The following is a 21,708-nucleotide window of genomic DNA, read 5'->3' on the forward strand; positions in this document are numbered from 1 at the left end:
ACTCCTGACCTCGTGATCCACCCACCTTGTCCTCCCAAAGTGCTGGGATTACAGGTGAGAGCCACCACGCCTGGCCTTGTTGCTGTTTTAATTATCTGTACTGCATAACCAATCACCCCAAAAACTTAGTTGCTGAAAACAGCAATTTACTGTCATCACTCATGGTTTCTGTAGGTCAGGAATTTGGATAGGATTCAGTTGAGCAGTTCTTGCTCGAGGTCTCTCACTGAAACTGCCCCAGTTTTAGCTCTGAAAGCCCTGTGTCCTGGCAAATCCCTTCCAAGGATATGAAACGTTCTGGTTGTCAGTAATGGGGGCAGAAGTTGGAGAGAAAATACAAAACCTATACAGTGGCCATGAAAACTAGAGACTGAAAGCCATGCTATTTATAGTGTTAAATGGATACAGCATAGACTCTCTGCCTTTGGGAGTCACTATCACTGATTTTCCCTGACCACTGAGGTTGGCAACAGTGGTTTGTGGTTAACATAATAGATCACTCATTGTGGCATCACTTCAAGTAACAGGAATTAAGTATACAACTTGAGTTGCAATTATGTGTATTAATAGTCTGTTTGACTTCACCTATAGATTAACCGTTGTGCTTTTTTTTTTTTTTTTTTTGAGACAGGATCTTGCTCTGTCACTCAGATTGGAGGGCATTGGCACAATCATGGCTCACTGCAGCCTTAACTTCCCAGGCTCAAGCGATCCTCCCACCTTAGCCTCCTGAGTAGCTGAGACCACAGGCACGTGCCACCACACCCAGCTAATTTTCTATTTTTTGTAGAGACAGGGTCTCCCTGTGTTGCCCAGACTGATCTCAAACTCCTGGGCTCAAGTGATCCTCCCACCTGGGCCTCCCAAAGAGCTGGGATTACAGGCGTGAGCCATTGCGCCCCACCAAATGTCTGAAGGTTACTGTGACCACTCTGGAGAACTAGGATAAGCCCCACCCAAAGTTCAGTTCAGATGTTAAGACTCATAATGCCAAGTACACCTCAAGCGATAATGGAAAGGTTGATTACTTACATACTTGAGGTCTCTGGGGAAAGCAGAGCAGGCCTCTCTGTAAATCCAGAATGGCTTGAGAGAGCAGGGAACAGAGACTGGCTTTGAGTTTTATTGCAGTTAGGGGGTGGGGGGCGGGGTGAGGGCTCTCCCCTGTTGGGAGGAGCTTATGTAGTTTGAGTCTCTCCACAGCACAGAGAGAACACCCAGCCTTTCTTATCAGCTTGCCCAGATGTGGGGCAGACGAGAGACAGAGAGGTGGGTCTCAATGCTGTTGCTAGTCAAATGCCAAAGAGTGGAGCCAGACTCCTTATTCCAGAGAGAGTGCTAGTTTAATTTTTAACATTGTGAATATTGTGGCAATATTTTCTAAAAGTTCAGATCGTGAAAAATAGAATAACTACAATATCACCAGCATGACCCAGATCTCACTGAAAAGGAATGCTAAATGACTGTGTTCTTTTAAGGACAGAAGGAAGGACACATACAACTGGATTAGGGAGGTAAGTCGCCAAAATGGCGCACACTGCACACTATGCAGAAAACAGCTTTGGCCTGGGCATTGCGGAAAAGGTGATTGCGAAAACACATGTGGACGCTGGATTTCACAATTCTGGGATTAGACAAGGAAGAATTTCTAAATCAGAAGAGGTTTTTTTTTCGGTCTCCCAAAGACACCTATGCTCAGTTAAAAACAGTGACCACTGAATTGGTATGGGCATACCACATGAACAAACACACCGTATTTTATCATTCTCTTGATGGTACTATGGAAGTGAGTGAAGTTACATTTCCTGATTCGCAAGCTGAAGCTATAATGTCCTGTGGGCAAACAAAAGGGGCAAATTTGAGAACTGACATGTTGGCCCCTGTAATAGGTTGCTAGGGCTGCCATAACCAAGTACCACAAAACAGGTGGCTTGACACAACAAATTTATCCTCTCATAGTTCTGGAGGCGGAAACTCTGCAATCAAGGCGTCAGCAGGACTGTGCTCCCGCCGAGGTTCTAGGGAGGAACCTGTCGCGTGCCTTCATCCTAGCTTCGGGTAATCCTGGCAGTCCTTGGCATGCCTTCGCCTGAAGCTACAGCACTCCAATTTCTCCTTCCAGCCTCTCCTGGAATCACACGTCTTCTGTGTGTGTGTGTGTGTCTGTCTGTCTGAATTTCCCTCTTAAGGACAGCAGTTATATTGGATTTATGGCCCACCCTAATCCAGTATGACTTCATCTGAACTTGATTACATCTACAAAGACCCTTATTTCCAAATAAGGTCACATTCACGGGTTGCAGGTGGACATGAATTTTAATGTTGGGGATGACACTGTTCAACACAGTACAGCCCTTTGGAACTCATCTCATCAGGTTGTACCTATGATCATGCCTCCTATAATATATTAAGAAATGAGTCAAATTATAGCAACAACAAAATGTTCTCCTGCTCTTAGTTACTTTAATTTGAAAAATGGAGTTTCAAACAATTGCCTTATTTCTATGAAGATTTTAGGGAAACTACAGAAAGCACAAAACAAAAAATTGTTGATATTTTGTTCAAAAAAAAAAAACGACTTTCCTCATCTGTCTGCATATTCAGCAGAAAGTGCTGCTGGGAAAATCCTGGGAAATTCCATTCTGTTTATAAACTTCTATAATACAAACTTGATAATAGCAGAGCTGCAAGTCAAAATGAATTTACATTTGACTGTATTCAGTTTTACCACTACATAAAAGGAAGGAAGGATGTCCTAAAAGCTGCAGGCAGTTCAGAGAAATATTATTGAAAAAGGCGGCCAGGCCCAGTGGCTCACGCCTGTAATCCCAGCACTTTGGGAGGCAGAGGTGGGCAGATCACCTGAGGTCAGGAGTTCAAGACCAGCCTGACTAACATGGGGAAATCCCGTCTCTACTAAAAATACAAAATTAGCCAGGCATGGTGGTGCATGCCTGTAATCCCAGCTACTCAGGAGGCTGAAGCAGGAGAATTGCTTGAATGATCATGCCATTGCATTCCAGCCTGGGCAATAAGAGAGAAACTCCATCTCAAAAAATAAAAAAAAATAAAATAAACAAGAAAAAGGCAACAGAAGATTAAAAAAAAATACCTACCATATCACAGGACAGAAGGAAACATGTCATTGCAATTTTTTATTAAATATAGGTAATATCTGGTTAATAATACTATTTATGTTCTTTTAAAATACCTTATGTATATTTTCTTAAGAATATATAATAATAGAACCTGCAAAATTTAAATACCTAATATAGAGTTAAAAAAAGATAAAACAAATTGCTGTATCAAAGGACAAGAAGAAAGTTCTTAAAATATTGTCATATTTTGCTCACACATATTATGTGTTTAGTTAATCCTACTGTTAATTACTTCTAATGGCATTATTTATTAGTCCCATTGTTTATTTACAAATTTTTAAGTAATTTAAATAGTTAATTTAAATTTATGTTTGTGTGCATATAAGATCTCTGATAGTCTACTTTTGAGAATAATTTAGTAAAGCTTTTAAATAAAAACCAGAAGTAACTCCATTAATTGCATTATATATCATAATTACATTTTTCTGTTTATTTAATGAAATAAAACTTTATAGCTGACTAAAAAAAAAATTCTTTTTTTTTGAGACAGGGTCTTGCTCTGTCACCCAGGCTGGAGTTCAGTGGCATGATCTCATCTCACTGCAACCTCTGCCTCCCAGGTTCAAGCGACTGTCATGCCTCAGCCTCCTGAGTATCTGGGACTGCAGGCATGCACCACCACACCCAGCTAATTTTTTGTATGTTTAGTAGAGATGGGGTTTCACCATGTTGGCCAGGCTGGTCTTGAACTCCTGAGCTCAAGTGATCCACCCACCTCGGCCTCCCAAAGTGCTGGGATTACAGGCGTGAGCCACTGCACCCAGCCACTAGCAACCATTTTTTAATAGGAGGTAGATAATATTTAACACTTTATGACAGTTGACTGTAAGTGAAATATTTCATGATATAATTTTATAAAATAGGTACTAACTATATTATTTAATACAGTACACCCAATCTGAAAGAAATCACATAAAAGTTTTATCTATAGCTTTTATTTAATATATCTTTTTAAAACTGGTAGTCTCAGAAATCATTCCAGTTACAGTGGAAGAATTCTTGTTATTAACTTACACTGATTTGCTATTCAAAAAGTTTTTTTCTTCCTAGGTAATCACATAGACCTAAGGATGAGAATAGAGAAAAAGTTTTTCTAATGTTTAAATACATTTAAAAAGTCTTTGGTTTTTTTTTGGCCAGGCGTAGTGGCTCATGCCTGTAATCCTAGCACTTTGGGAGACCAACGAGGGAGGATCTCTTGAGCCTAAGAGTTTGAGACCAGCCTGGGCAAAGTAGTGAGACCCGGTCTCAATTTTTTTTTAATTAACTCTAAAAAAATAATTTTTTTCTCATTAATAGTCAATAATTTACCAATCAATATCCTCACCAATATTTCTCACTAATCATCTCTTTGATCTCCTGGACTGTCCCCCAAGAGTGATGCATTCTTGACAAAAAGTCTGGGTGTTTCAACAAAAACTGTCAATGATCTACCATCCTACTCTACAATGTATAGGAACTGAAAACACTTCAGTGTGGGTCAAATACTGACTTCCCTTGAATGGAAATATACTCAGAACAGAGAAATGTTAAATGTTTCTGTGTCTTGATCAGAGGTGACAGGGAACTGCCCTGTGGCTTAGCCCAGGAGGTATTGAGACCCTCAGGGCCACCCTGAGATTGGAGGTGGTGAGAGATTGCCTTTGTTTTGTACAGTGAGAGAAGAAACTTTGTGATGTGAATTTTAGGAAACTCCATCATGTAGATGTTGAGGATCTGGTAGCTAATTCCCTTCAACTCTTTTCTCCTTGGAAAGCCATCACAGTTTGAAAACCACTGGTACAGGAGAGAAGGAGAGCAGACAGACTGAGCACATGTGGTATGAGGGAGGGCTGCACTGAGGGTCTCCTGAGATTAACCAGGAAGAATCTGAAGTGAAACTGGTCATGTGTTTCCATCAACTGCAGTCTGCTGTGCTGATACAGTCATGAAGGAGTCAGAGATCTGGATTTAACCAGGGTTGTAGATTTAACCAAGCAAGTAGTTTTGAGAATTTAAAGATGTGATACAGGCCAACAATGAACAATAGGGAAGAAAAAAAAAAAAAGACCATACAAGAAAGGAAACGTAATCACAGTACACCACTAGATTGTGCAGCAACACGTTTGTATAGACTTTAGCTCCTGACTCATCATGCTCTCTAAGATCAGCCAGTCATGTTCCTGATAAGTCCATTACCCATGCAGAAGCATAAGGGATTTAAAGGTATATGCCAGGGAGTGATTAAAATGATTGTGGCCAGACGTGGTGGCTCACACCTGTAATCCCAGTACTTTGGGAGGCCAAAGCGGGCAGATTGCTTGAGCCCAAGAGTTTGAGACCAGCCAGGGCAACATAATGAGACCCTATCTCAAAAAAAAAAAAAAAAAGATAAAAAGAAAAAAAGCCGGATGTGGTGGCATGCACCTGTAGTCCCCACTACTTAGGTGGCTGAGGTGGGAAGATCACCTGAGCCCTGGAGTTTGAGGCTGTATGAGCTGTGATGGCGCCATTGCACTTGAGCCTGGGTGACAGAGTGAGACCTTGTCTCAAAAAAAAATTTTTTTTTAATGATTCAACATGGCATTTTAGCTAGGTAAGAAAGGCTGTGAGGATCCTAGGGGAGGGGAGAAGGTTCAGTGAAAAGGTGATAGCATCAGTGAATTAAAAGTTTGGTGGGAAGGAAAAGTTATTAAGGTGAAGTCCCATAGGAAATGAACTGAGAAAATAATGTTCAGCGAACAGGGTGATTAAAATGGAAATTAAGGAGAATTTTCTGTGATTGATAATAAAATCTAGTGACTGCTAATAGAAATATAAAGTGAGTAACATATGTAATTTAAAATATTCTACCAGTCACATTTAAAAAAGTAAAATGAAACAGGTGAAATTTCTTTTGATAACATTTTACTCAACAAATATATGCAAAGTACTATCATTATAATATGTAATCAATATAAAAAATTCATTAGATATTTCATATTCTTTACTTTCTGAAACTACATCTTCAAAATTCAGTGTATATTTTACACTTGGGTACATCTCATTTTGACCTAGCCACATTCAAGGCTGCAGTGAGCTATGATCACATTGCTGCACTGAAGTGTGGGCAACAGAGCAAGACCCTGTCTCTTATAAAAGAAACCAAAAAACGGGGGAGGGGTGTTTGTAAGATTAGTCATTTGAAACTAACCTAGATTTGATACAAATGATAGAATTCGTGGACAAGGGTATTAATGCAGCCATTATAATTATCATCAAGAAGCTAGAGAAAAGGTTGAGCATGTAATTGAAGACATGGAAGTTATAAAAAAGATCCATATCAAACTTTTAGAGATGAAAACTAAAATGTCTAATATGAAAAACACACAGGATGGGATTAATATCAGATTAGACATTGCAGAAGAAATGATTAGTGAATTTGAAGACATTTTCATAGAAACTATCCAAAATGAAACACACAGAGAAAAAATATTAAAAAAAGAAAGGAATAGAATATCAGCAAGCTATGGGACAAGGGGCCTAATACATGTGTAACTAAAGTTCCCACAGAAGAAAAATGAGAGAAGAGAGAATGTCAAGTAATAATGGATGAAATTTTCCAAATTTGATAAAAGGATAAACCAACAAATTCACAATGCTCGCTGTATTAGTCCATTCTCAAGCTGCTATAAACTGCCCCAGACTGGGTAATTTAGAAGTAAAGAGGATTAATTGACTCACAGTTCCACACTGCTGAGGAGGCCTCAGGAAACTTTCGATCATGGCGGAACGCAAAGGAGAAGCAGGCACTTTCTTCACAGGACAGCAGGACGGAGTGAGTACAAGCAGGGGAAATGCCAGATACTTATAAAACCATCAGACTCCATGAGATTCATTCACTATCAGGAGAACAGGGTGGGGGACACCACCCCATGATCCGATTATTCCACCTGGTCCCACCCTTGACACGTGAGGATTATGGGGATTACAATTCAAGATGAAATTTTGGGTGGGGACACAGAACCAAACCATATCACTCACCAAACCTCAAGCATAAGAAACTTGGAAGAAACTACATCAAGGCTCAGAGTAACAAAATTGCTTAAAAACAGTAATAAAGAGAGAATCCTAAAGCAGATTGAGGCAAAACAACATCACATGCAGAAAAACAAAGAACAGTATGACAGATTTCTTTTTAGAAACAATGCAAGTGTAGCATGGCAAATGAAGGTGCAAGACAATGGAGCAACATTTTTTAATGTCCTGAAGGGAGGCAAGGAGAGGGAATCACTGGCAACACAAAATCCTTTACTCAGCCAAAATCTCTGTCAAAAAATGGAAGGCAAAACAAGGACCCTTTTTAGACATACAAAAGCCAAAAGAATTTATCATCACCAGACCAGCACTACAAGAAATGTTAACAGTAATCCTTCAAGCAGAAGGAAAATGCTACCAGATATAAATCTGCATCTACATAAAGGAATGAAGTATAGTGGAGATGGTAACTATGTGGGTAAATATAAAGTTTTTTCTTATTATTTAAATCTCTTTAAAAGATAACCAACTCTTTAAAGCAAAAAATAAGACAATGTATTATCTATTTGGAAACTAAATGTAAATATAACACATACATATAACACAGATAGAAATATAGGACAACAAAAGCACAAAGGACAAGAGGGGAGAAAAGGAAGCATGTTTTACATTTCTTATATTCTACGTGTAGTGGTATAATATTACTCAAAGATAGATTGTGATAAGTTAAAGATGTCTACTCTATGCCTTAGCAATCACTGAAATAATACAGTAAAGAGTTATACTAATAAACCAACAAAGGAGATACAATTTAATCATAAAAATAATTTAATCCAAGACAATGAAGAAAAATAGGAAAAAGGGAATAAAGAACAGGTAGGATGAATAGAAAACAAATAATATAAAATCCCAACCATATCAACATAATATTAAATTAAAATGGTCTAAATACTTCAATTAAAAGGCGAAGATGTGAGACTGGTTAAAAAGGCAAGATGCAAATCTATTCTAACTACTAGGGACCAGCTTTATATATAAGGACACAAATAGGTAAAAAGTAATAGGATAAAAGATAGATCTATCACGGTAACACAAATCAAAAAAAGTCTGGGGGCTATATTAATATCAGACAAAGTAGATTACAGAGCAAAGAATACTACCAGGGATAAAAAGGGTCATTTAATTTTGATAAAATGATCAATTTATCAAGAGGCTATAACAATCCTGAATGTTTATGTCCCTACTAACAGAACTTGCAAACACATGTAGAGAAGCTGATAAAATTGCAAAGAGAAATAAACAAGTATACAATTATAGTTGGAGATTTTGACACCCTTCTCTCAATAATTGGTAGGATAAGTGGACCTAAAATCAGTAAGATATAGAAGATTTGAACAAAACTATCAACCAACTTGACCTAATTGACATTTATGAACTCCCCATGTAACAACAGCTGAATACACATTCTTTTCATGTGCATATAAAACATTTACCAGGATAGACCATAGTCTGGGCACTAAAAAGTACAAATATGTTTAATAGAATTCAAGTCATACAAAGTATTCTCTGATCACAATGGAATTGAATTAGAAAGCAACAACAGAAAGATCTCTGCAAAATCCCCAGTTATTTGAAAACTAAGCTATACACTTCTAAATACCTCATGTGTCAAAGAATAAATGAAAAGGGAACTTAGGAAGTATTTAGAACTAAATGAACATGAAAGACACAACATTCAAAATTTGTGGAATGCAACTAAAGTTGAACTTAGGAAGAAATTTATAGCACTGAACATATTTGAAAAAAAAAAGCCTTCAATCATTGATGTGAGAGCTCTCATCTTAAGAAGAAACTTGAAAAGGAAGGCCAAATGAAACCTAAAGTAAGTAAAAGAAAGGAAATATCAAAAATCAAAGTAAGCCAGACATGGTGGTGCACGCCCATCATCCTAGCTACTCGGGAGGCTGAGACAGGAAGAGTGCTTGCGCCCAGGAGCTCAAAGTTGCAGTGAGCTATGATTGTGCCACTGCACTCCAGCCTGGGTGACACAGTGAGACCCTGTCTCAAAATAATAATAATAATAATAAAGTCAGAGTAGATATCAGTGACAGAAAACAGAAAATAATACAGCAGATTGATGAAACCAAAAGTTGGTTTGAGAAAACAAATACAATTATGAAACCTCTAATTATACTGATACGGAAAAAAGAGAGAAGACCCAAATTATCAGTATCAGGAATGAGAAGAGTGGCATCAATATATATTTTATAGGTAGTAAAAGGACAATAAGGATTACTATGAACATCTTTATGCCAATAATTCAACTTATACAAAATGGACAAATTCCTTGGAAGACATAAACTGCCAAAGCTCACTTAAGAAAAAATAGGTAACCAGAATAGCTCTATACCTACGAAAGAAAGTTTTAAAAACTTTCCAACAAAGAAACTCCATGTCTAGATGGCTTCACTTGGGAATTCTACCAAACATTTAAGAGAGAAATTCTATACAAATTCTCCCAGAAAATTGAAGAGAAAGAATACTTTCCAACTCATTCTAGAAGGTCAGTATTACTCTGATACCAAAACTAGACAAAGACTTTACAAAGAAAGAAAAGCAATGACTAATGTTATTATGAATGTATACGTAAAAATTCTTAATAAAACTTCAGCAGATTGAATCTGGCAATATTTTTCAAAGATAATATATCATGGCTAAGTTAGTTTATCCCAAGAATTTGTTCGGTTTAATAGTAGAAAAATCAATGCAATTCAACATAATAGTAAACTTAAAAAGAAAAACCATATGATCATCTCAGTAGGTACAGAAAAAGCATTTGGCAAAATTGAATGTTTATTCCTGACAAAAATTCTCAGGAATAGAAGGAAACTTAAAATCTTATAAAGGGTATTCGTTAAAAAAAACTACCAAAAGCATTATACTTACTGTTGAAAGACTGACTGCTTTCCCCATCTCTGATAAAAAATAAAGCAAAGATGTCTACTCTCACCACTTCTATACAGCATTATACTGGAGGCTCTAACCAGTGCAATAAGACAAAAAAAAAAAAAAAAGAAATAATAGGCTCCTAGAATGAAACAAAATGATAAACTGTCTTTATTCACAGATGACATGCTCTTCTATGTATAAAATTCAGTGGAATTCACAGAACAGCTATCAGAAATAAGCAAATTTAGCAAAGTTTCAGGATACCAAATCAAAATACGAAAATTACTTGTATTTGGCTGGGCTCAGTGTCTCACACCTGTAATCTCAGTACTTTAGGGGGCCGAGGCAGGTAGATTGCTTGAGCCCATGAGTTCAAGACCAGCCTGGGCAACATGGCGAAATCCTGTCCAGTCTGGGTGAAAGAGAGAGACCCCAATTGGCCAGGCACAGTGGCTCACGCCTGTAATCCCAGCACTTTGGGAGGCCGAGGCAGGTGGATCACGAGGTCAGGAGTTCAAGACCAACCTGGCCAAGATGGTGAAACCCCGTCTCTACTGAAAATAAAAAAGTTAGCCGGGTGTGATGGCAGGCACCTGTAATCCTAGCTACTCGGGAGGCTGAGGCAGAGAACTGCTTGAACCCAGGAGGCGGAGGTTGCAGTGAACCGAGATCAGGACACTGCACTCCAGCCTGGGTGACAGAGTGAGACTCCATCTCAAAAAAAAAAAAAAAGAAAAAATTAATTGTACTTCTATATACTAATGGCAAATAATCAGAAATTGAAATTTAAACACTCTTTACAGTAGCATCAAAAAATATGAAATACTTAGGAATAAGTCTGACAAAAGATGTTCAAGACCTGTACACTAGAAACTGCAAAACATGGCCGGGCGCTGTGGCTCAAGCCTGTAATCACATCACTTTGAGAGGCCGAGGTGGGCAGATTGCTTGAGCCCAGTTTGAGACCAGCCTGGGCAAAATGGCAAAACCATATCTCTACAAAAAAACACAAAAAATGGCCGGGCGCAGTGACTCACGTCTGTAATCCCAGCACTTTGGGAGGCCGAGGTGGGCGGATCACCTGAGGTCAGGAGTTCGAGACCAGCCTGACTAACATGGAGAAACCCCGTCTCTACTAAAAAAAAAAAATACAACATTAGCCAGGCATGGTGGCACATGCCTGTAATCCCAGCTACTCGGGAGGCTGAGGCAGAAGAACCACTTGAACCCAGGAGGCGGAGTTTGCAGTGAGCTGAGACCACGCCATTGCACTCCAGCCTGGGCAACAAAAGCAAAACTCCGTCTCAAAAACAAAATAAAATAAAATATAATAAAAGTTAGCCACACATGTTCACAGGCCCATGTAGTCTCAGCTACTTGGGAGGCTGAGGCAGGGGGATCACTTGAGCCCAGGAGGTCAAGTCTGCAGTGGGCCATGATTGTGCCAATGCACTCCAGCCTGGGTGACAGAGCAAGACCCTGTCTCAAAAAAGAGGAAAAAAAGCCCAGGCACGGTGGCTCACGCCTGTAATCCCAGCACTTTGGGACGCTTAGCGGGAAGGATCACAAGGTCAGGAGTTCAAGACCAGCCTGATCAACATGGTGAAACCCCGTCTCTACTAAAAAAATACAAAATGAGCCAGGCGTGGTGGCACGTTCCTGTAATCCCAGCTACTCGGGAGGCTGAGGCAGGAGAATCGCTTGAACCCGGGAGGCGGAGGTTGCAGTGAGCCAAGGTCACGCCATTGCACTCCAGCATGGGCGACAGAGCAAGACTCCATCTCAAAAAAAAAAAAAAAGAGGAGAAAAGAAAAAAAAAGAAACTACAAAACACTGCAAGATAAATTATTAAAGGAGATCTAAATAAATGAAGAGATATATAATCTTCATGGGTGATAAAGCTCAATATTGACAAAATGTCAAATCTCTCCCAAATTCAATGTAATTGCAATCAAAAGTTCAGCAGGCTTTTCTGTAGAATTTGACAAGATGATTTTAACATTTATATGGAAATGCAAGACAAAAAACAATTAAAAAACACCCAAAAACCTAGACTAGCCAAAACAACTCTTTTTTTTGGACACAGAGTCTCATTCTGTCACCCAGGCTGGAGCATAGTGGCACAATCATACCTCCTTGCAGCTGCAAATTCCTGGGCTCAAGGGATTTTCCTGCCTCAGCCTCCTGAGTAGCTGGGACTATAGGTGCATGCCACCACACCAGGCTAATTTTTTTCATTTTTTGCAGAGGTGGGGTCTCTTTGTGTTGCCAAGGGTGGTCTCAAATTCCTGGGCTCAAGAAATCCTGGCACCTTGGCCTCCCAAAGCACTGAAATTACAAGCCTGAGCCACCACGCCCAACCAACAACTGACAGAGAAGAACCAAGTTAGAAGACATACATTACTTGAATTCAAGAGTTATTATAAATCTACAGTAATCAAGATATTTTGAAATTGACACTAAGATTGATGAATAAAATAGATTAATGTAACATGATAGAGCCCAGAAATATACTGATTTATTTGGTCAGTTGATTTTTGGCAAAGGTACAAAGGCAATTCAGAGTAGAAAAAACATTTTTTAACAAATAGTGCTGGCTGGGCACAGTGGCTCACGCCTGTAATCCCAACACTTTGCGGGGCCGAGGCAGGCAGATCATCTGAGGTCAGGATTCTTTCTTTTTTTTTGAGACAGAGTCTCGCTGTGTCGCCCAGGCTGGAGTGCAGTGGCACAATCTCGGCTCACTGCAAGCTCCGCCTCCCGGGTTCACGCTATTCTCCTGCCTCAGCCTCCAGAGTAGCTGGGACTACAGGCACCCGCCACCACGCCCAGCTAATTTTTTGTATTTTTAGTAGAGACGGGGTTTCACCGTGTTAGGCAGGATGGTCTCGATCTCCTGGCCTCGTGATCCACCCTCCTCGGCCTCCCAAAGTGCTGGGATTACAGGCGCAAGCCACCGCACCCAGCAAGGTCAGGGTTTCAAGACCAGCCTGGCCAACATGGTGAAACCCTGTCTCTACTAAAAATACAAAAAAATTAGCTGGGTGTGGTGGCGGGCGCCTCTAATCAATCCCAGCTACTTGGGAGGCTGAGGCAAGAGAATCACTTGAACCCGGGAGGCAGAGGTTGCAGTGAGCCGAGATCGCACCATTGCACTCCAGCCTGGGCAACAAGAGGGAAATTCCATCTAAAAAAAAAAAAACAAAACAGTACTGGACTACTTGGAAAACCATACGTTTTTAAAAATAGACTTCAGGCCAGGCGAGGTGGCTCACGCCTATAATCCCAGCACTTTGGGAGGCCGAGGCAGGTGGATCACGAGGTCGAGTTCAAGGCCAGCCTGGCCAAGATGGTGAAACCCCGTCTCTACTAAAAATACAAAAAATTAGCCGGGCATGGTGGTGGGTGCCTGTAATCCCAGCTACTCGGGAGGCTGAGGCAGGGGAATTGCTTGAACCCAGGAGGTGGAGGTTACAGTGAGCCATGATCACACCACTGCAGTCCAAGCCTGGGCGACACAGCGAGACTCTGTCTCAAATAAATAAATAAATAAACAAACTAAAAATAGACTTCAATTCATACCTTGTACCATATAGAAAAATTAATGAAGATGGATAGCAGACAAAAATATAAAACCTAAACATATGAAACTTCTGGAAGAAAATAAAGGAGAAAATCTTTTTGGTCTAGGATTAGGCAAAAATTTCTTACATATAAAACACACAGGTCAGGTGTGGTAGCTCACACCTGTAATCCCAGCACTTTGGGAGGCTGAGGCGGGTGGATCCCTGAGGTCAAGAGTTTGAGACCAGCCTGGCCAACATGGAGAAACCGCGTCTCTACTAAAAATACAAAAAAAGTTAGCCAGGCATGGTGGCGGGCACCTGTAATCCCAACTATTTGGGAGGCTGAGGCAGGAGAATCACTTGAACCTGGGAGGTGGAGGTTGCAGTGAGCTGAGATCACGCCGTTGCACTTCAGCCTGAGTGACAAGAGCAAAACTCTGTCTCAAAAAAAAAAAAAAAAAAGATATAAAACACACAATAGTGATTTATAAAAGCAAAAATTTGATCTAGACTTCATCAAAATTAAAAGCTTCTGCTTTTGAAAGACACTTTAAGAGAATGAAAAGACAACATATATGGATTTATTTATTAGTATATACATATTTATACTATATATGTGTGTGTATATATATATTTTATATATAGTCCTATGCTACATAACATTTAAGTCAAGGACAGATTGCAGACAGTCGCATAAGATTATATCATATTTTTACTGTACCTTTTTTATGTTTAGATATGTTTATTTATTTTTGAGACAGAGTCTCGCTATGTCACCCAGGCTGGAGTGCAGTGGCATGATCTTGGCTCACTGCAACCTCTGGCTCCCAGGTTCAAGCGATTCTCATGCCACAGCCTCTCAAGTAGCTGGGATTACAGGCATTCACCACCACGCCCAGCTAGAGACAGGGTTTCATCATGTTGGCCAGGCTTGTCTTGAACTCCAGGCCTCAAGTGATTTATCTGCCTTAGCCTCCCAAAGTGCTGGGATTGCAGATCTGAGCCACCGAGCCTGGCCTAGATATGTTTAGATACACAAATACTTATCACTGTGTTATAATTGCCTATGGTATTCAGTACAGTAACACGCTATTGAGGTTGGTAGCCTAGGAGCAACAGGCCATACCATGCAGCCTAGGTGTATAGTAGGCTATAGCATCTAGGTTCGTGTACGTTCACTCTAGGATGTTCCCACAAGGATGAAATCACATAATGACACATTTCTCAGAAAGTATCCCCACCATTAAGCAATATAAGACTGTACACAAACCCTCCCATCTAAATAATTAGAAAGGAAATTTTTAAACAGTCCCAATATTTGAACAAAGACTTCACCAAAGAAAATATATGGACAGCAAATGAAAAAAGCCCTCAAAATCATTAATCATTGGGGAAATTAACATTAAAACTACAATGAGATAATGCAACGGACCTAATAGAATGGCTAAAATTTAAAAGACTGCCTATGGAGAATCGCTTGAACCTAGGAGGCGGAGGTTGCGGTGAGCCGAGATCGCACCATTGCATTCCAGCCTGGGCAACAAGAGTGAAACTCCATCTCAAAACAAAACAAAACAAAACAAAACAAAAGACTGCCTATACCTGGACTAAGTGAGGAAGTAGACGAACTGGAATTTTCATATGCTGCTGGTAAGAACATAAAACATACAATCACATTGCCAGTGTCTTAAAAAGTGAAACATACATATACCAAAAGACCCAGCCATTTCACTCCTATGTGTTTACCCAAGAAAACAAAAGTATATGTCCATAGAAAGTCTTTTTGTTTTTTTTTAATTTATTTTTCTTTTATTTTATTTTAATTTATTTTATTAGAGACAGGGTCTCACTCTGTTGCCCAGGCTGGTCTCAAACTTCTGGGCTCAAGTGATCCTCCCACCTCAGCCTCTTGAGTAGCTAGGACTACAGGCACATGCTACCACACCCAGTTAATTTTTTTTATTTTTGTATTTTTTGTAGAGACAGAGTCTCACTATGTTACCCAGGCTGAACTCAGACACCTGACCTCAAGTGATCCTCCTGCCTTAGCCTCCCAAAGCATTGGAATTACAGGCATGAGTCACTGCACCCAGCCTAAAGTCATACATGTGAATGTTAATAACAGCTCCATTTGTAACAGCCGGAAACTGAAAACAACCCAAATGTCCATCAACAAGTGAACAGATAAATTGTGGTATATCCATGCAATGGACTACTGCTTGGCAACAAAAAGGAATGAACTATTGATTTTGCAACATGATTAAATCTGAAATTATGATGCTGAGTTAAAGAAGCTAGACAAGGCCGGGCTCAGTGGCTCACGCCTGTAATCCCAGCACTTTGGGAGGCCGAGGCAGGCGGATCATGAGGTCAGGAGATCGAGACCATCCTGGCTAACACGGTGAAACCCCATCTCTACTAAAAATATAAAAAGTTTGTCAGGCATGGTTGTGGGCGCCTGTAGTCCCAGCTACTCAGGAGGCTGAGGCAGGAGAATGGCGTGAACCCGGGAGGCGGAGGTTGCAGTGAGCCAAGATCACGCCACTGCACTCCAGCCTGGGCGACAGAGCGAGACTCCATCTCAAAAAAAAAAAAAAAGAAGCTAGATAAAAAAGTATATACTGTATAATTCCATTGATATAAAATTGTAGAAAATACAAAGATCTATAGTGGTAGGAGGCAGATCAATAATGGCTTAGGAATGAGAGGAAGGACAGAAGATCTTTTTTAAAGAAAGAGAGTTCATTTAATATTTTTGGAGATACACCTTCACCTCCTCCTCCTTCTTTGGCCTAAGGTAAGGTAGGGAATACTTGGCTACTAACTGTTCTGTCCTAGAAGGAATGAGGAGGATGGTGTTCGTTGCAGGCCATCACTTAACCTCTCTTTTTTCTGTTCCATGTCACATGTCTGCCTTTCATACCTGCAGCCATCTAGTCCAAAATATCTAGGCTTTTCCAGAAGAATCTCTTTTTGGATCTATTTTCCATGCAACAAAGAGGCTTAGACTACCTCTATCTTGATTCATCAGTCACTATTTCTCCATTGCTTTCCTCCCTCTAAAAATGTTGAACTTAATGATGGTCAGCCCTGCCTCAATTCTCTTTGTTATGGATGTAGGCTTTTCAAAATTTTATATTATTTTAATAAAGGTATTGGGAGGAAGAGATGACAAGCATAGCTGCTTAGTTTGTCACCTTGAACAAAAAGTTATCAAATTGCATTTTAAATGACTACTCTGGCTCTTGAATGGAGAATGGATTTGATAGAGGGGACAAGAGTGAATGAAGTGACATTAGGAGACACTTGCAGTAATCCAAGTAAAGTGTGCTGGTAGCTTGGCCTAAAGTGGTAGAAGTGGAAATAGAGAAAAGTGCATGGTGTGGAGAGTTATTCAAAATATAAAATTGACATGACTGGGTTATGAATTGGACATGGGGAAAGAAAAAAAAAAAGAAGTTTGCCCAGGCTTCTTAACTTGACAGTGGTTATAGTCACTAAGATAGGGACTGAAAGAGGACAAGATTTCTGGTAGAAAATCATTAATATAGTTTTAGAGCTATCAAGCTTGTATCATTGATACATCCAAAAGAAGAAGTCAAGGAGGCTCATGCTGTATGAATTCAGAGGTGAGGTCTGAGAAGAAGACATGTATTAGGCAGTTATTGACGGACAATGAGCCAAGCTGAATGGATGAAATCTCTTAGAAAATGATTATGAAAAAGAAGAGGAAAGGGTTGTAGTATACTGTAAAAAAAATAGCCACATATGCCTCTTGCCAAATTTGCATGACTCTGCAATGTGATTTTGTCTCCCACTAAAAGGTGGAGTTTATTTCTCCACCCCTGGAGTCTGAACTGGCCTTGTGTCTTGCTCTGACCAATAGAATATGGTGAAAGTGATGAGGGGGAATCTGAGCCCAGAAGTCAAGAGGACTGGCAGCTTCTGCTCTTGCCCTTGAGACCGCCATATTAAGAAGCCTAGATTAACCCTTTGAGAAGGTAAACGACAATGAGACAAAGGCTCAGCCAACAGCCACCACCAACACCCATACGTGAGAATAAAGTCATAGATTACTGAGGCCCCAGTCAGCCACCAGACAAGTACATGAGTGACCACAGATAGGAGCAGCAGAAGCCCTCAGCCAAGCCAACCTCAACTTGCTACCCCATAGAATCATGATCAAATAAAATATTTGCCATTTTTTTAGCCTCTAAGTTTCTTTTTTTCTCTTTTGTTTTTAGACAGAGTCTTGCTCTGTCACCTAGGCTGGAGTGCAGTGGCACGATCTTGGCTCACTGCAACCTCTACCTCCAGGGTTCAAGCAATTCTCCTGTCTCAGCCTCCCAAGTAGCTGGGACTACAGTTGCACATCACCACACCTGGCTAATTTTTGTATTTTTTAGTAGAGACAGCGTTTCACCATGTTGGCCAGGCTGGTCTCGAACTCCTGACCTCAGGTGATTCGCCCGCCTTGGCCGCCCAAAGTACTGGGATTACATTTAGCCACTAAGTTTCAAGATTGGTTGTTATGCAGTAATAGACCACTGATGCAGTAGCCGAGGAGTCTTGAGAAACTCCAATATTTAAATATTTAGTAGAGAAATGTAAATTGGCAAAAAAAAAAAAAAAAGGTAGTCAGAAACAGTAAGAAAATCAGAAAGGTACAATGTCACAGAAACAAGATATAGACCCACAGAAACAAAGCAAAATGTTTTCAGAATAAAGGAACACAATGTGTCAAATATAGCTGAAAGGTCAAATAAGATGAGATGAAAAGTTACTTTTGAATTTAATGACATGAAGGTTGTGGTCACACAGTGACAACTGGGACAGAGGGAAAACTTTGAAGCTCAGCTTTGGACAAATAGAGTTTGAGATGTCTATGGGATATTTAAGTATATTTGTCCAGCATGTAGTTAGATAATATATGACCTGAAGCTCGGTTTAGGGCCAGTCAGCGTAAAGGTGGCCGATAAAACTATCAGTGTAAATGAAGTCACCAGGCAGACCGTGTCGACAGGTGGGAGGGGATCTTAGCGCACAACAAGGTTTTATAGCGTGAGCACAGGTAGAAAACACACAAAGAAGCTCATGAAGAGGAGAACTGGGAGAATGAGGTTCATGAAAGACAAAAGTGTTTCAAAAAGAAACGAGAAAGACCAGGCATGGTGGCTCATACCTGTAATCCCAACACTTTGGGAGGCCAAGGTAGGAGGATCATTTCAGCCCAGGAGTTCAAGACCAGCCAGGGCAACACAGGAAGGCCTCATCTCTACAAAAATATAAATAAAAAAATTACCCAGGCATGGTGTCACACACTGTAGTCCCAGCTATTCTGGTGGCTGAGGAGGGAGGATAGCTTAAGCCTGGGAGGTGGAAACTGCAGTGAGTTGTGGTGGCGCCACTGCACTCCAGCCTGGGCCACAGAGCAAGACCCTGTTGGTGCAGGGTAAGTGAGTGCCAAAGTGGACCTTAGCTCACTGGGTTCTCGGTTTTGCCCAGGAAAGAATTTAAGGGCAAGCCAAGGGTGGAAGGAAACAGCTTTATTGAAGAGGCAGTGTTACAGCTCTGTGACTGCTCCTGCAAAGCAGGAGCATTAGGCAGAGAGTAGCAGCTCAGGGCATTTTGCAGTCATAGTTATACTCATTTTTACATGCATGCAGATTAAGGGATGGTTTATGCAGAAATTCCTAGGGAAGGGGTAGTAACCATTGGGCCATTTCCATGGAAAGGGGTGGTAACTACCAAGTGTTGCCATGGCAATAGTACATTGACATGGCACACAGTGGGCATATCTGATTGAAAGCTGATTTTGTCCTGGCCCTGTTTTAGCTACTTCTCAATCTGGTCCAGGGTACAAGCCCCGCCTCTCGAGTCGAGACCTGCCTCCTACCTCACCATCTAAAAAAAAAGAGAAGGCCGGACGCCGTGGCTTACGCCTGTAATCCCAGCACTTTGGGAGGCCGAGGCGGGCGGATCACAAGGTCAGGAGATCGAGACCATCCTGCCTAACACGGTGAAACCCCATCTCTACTAAAAATACAAAAAATTAGCCGGGCATGGTGGCGGGTGCCTGTAGTCCCAGCTACTCTGGAGGCTGAGGCAGGAGAATGGCATGAACCCGGGAGGCGGAGCTTGCAGTGAGCCGAGATCGAGCCACTGCACTGCAGCCTGGGCGACAGAGCGAGACTCCGTCTCAAAAAAAAAAAAAAGGAATGAGAAGTAATTATGTCAAATGCAGTAGAAAGACCTCCTAAGGCAAGAAACAGAAGGTCCCCTCTCACATACCGCTCTGAATCTGACACTATTTGCCAGAGCAGTTTCAGCAGTGCGGTGCGAAGCCAGCAAGGGCACGCTGAGCAATGATGAAAATTAGAATATGGATGCCCACATGTAGAGACTCTTGGTGCTGAGGACGGGAAAAAAGGGCACTTTTGAGGGCCATGTGCTTTGTTTTCTGTTTCATTTTGTTTTGAGACTGACTTAAATTTGTTTATTAATTGAGGGGAAACACCCCAGTGGAATGTTTTTCCAACATTTGCTTTCCCCAGCTTTTATGAAAAGCCCTTCAACTTGTATTTAGTTTTAACAATATCACTTTTCATGTCAATATACAATTGGGTACAATTCCCAGGTTTATTTGCTTTTAGATTAGTTGATTCTCAATTGAGTGAGGGTGGGGCGGGGCCTTTTTCTCACCGCTATCTTCAAGTCACAGTCAGAGGAAGTATCTAGTACTTCAAGAGTTCCTAAACAGCACTAAGAAAAAAAGCAAAATTCCCTGGTCAAATAAATTTGAGAAAGGCTACACATTAAAAAAAACTCCCTCTGAGAAACTGACAAAGTATATTAGCATATTAAAGCCTCTGAGACATTCTACATTAAACAAAAAACTTTGTTTAACAGTTTAATAAACAAACTAATTTCCTCCAGGGGGAATGCTTTTTTCTCTGCATGTTAATAACATACCAGAAGAATTTTCCCTTATCACCAGTTTAGGAAACCTTGCTGTAGCCGATTGATTCTATCTACAGATTCCTTTTGGGTTTTACAATAGAGAGATTCTTCCCCATTTTATCTCTAGATTTAGGGATTCCTGTTACCTCAGGAACTTGGAGCCCTCCCTAGACTATTTACAGTAAAGAATGGTGATAATACCACCAGTTATTACCTTAGGAACCCCTTTGTAACACTAGGGTCAGTGGGTACTTAATAAAATATTGGGCTGAGGGCAAGGATGATTGAGGAGAGCTCAGCAAGAGACATCTTTAACTAAGGGTAACAAAATTCCCAGTCCGTGAAAGGATTGGTAAGTTATTAAACACTTTCCTAGAAGGACATGAGTTGGTGACAGGATCCAAGTGCCTCCTTATATGTCTGGAGGAAGCCATCAACTAAATTGCAATGACTCTAAGATACAAAATTGGGAATGGTAACATATTTTGAAGTTCTGTTGAAATACAGAATCATGATATTAATGCCCATGGAAATGAAAGAGTGATCAACACTATGGTTTGAAAAGGGAGAAATTGTAGAGCACAGATGTGTTCGTGTGGCAGTGTGCTGTCTCTAAGCAATACTCAGAGAAGAGACAGAACAATGAAATTCTGATTAGCCCCAGCATGAGCCCAGATGAGGTTCAGCTGCCAACCTTCTCGTTCACATCTTATGAAAGTCATTTAAGCACAACTAACTTTTTTTTTTTTTTTTTTTTTTTTTTGAGACAGAGTCTTGCTCTGTTGCCCAGGACAGAGTGCAGCAGTGGCTCAGTCTCGGCTCACTGCAGCCTCCACCTCCCAGGCTCAAACGGTTCTCCTGCGTCAGCCTCCCAAGTAGCTGGAATTACAGGAGTGGCCCACCATGCCCAGCTAATTTTTGTATTTTTAATAGAGATGGGGTTTCACCATATTACCCAGGCTGATCTCGAACTCCTGGCCTCAAGTGATCCATCTGCCTCAGCCTCCCAAAGTGCTGGGATTACAGGTGTCAGCCACTACGCCTAACCCAACCAACCTTTTTTAAAATAAATATTTTAA

The sequence above is a fragment of the Pongo abelii genome, chromosome 11 (assembly GCF_028885655.2).
Source record: "Pongo abelii isolate AG06213 chromosome 11, NHGRI_mPonAbe1-v2.0_pri, whole genome shotgun sequence".
In the NCBI taxonomy this organism is placed as follows: Eukaryota; Metazoa; Chordata; class Mammalia; order Primates; family Hominidae; genus Pongo; species Pongo abelii.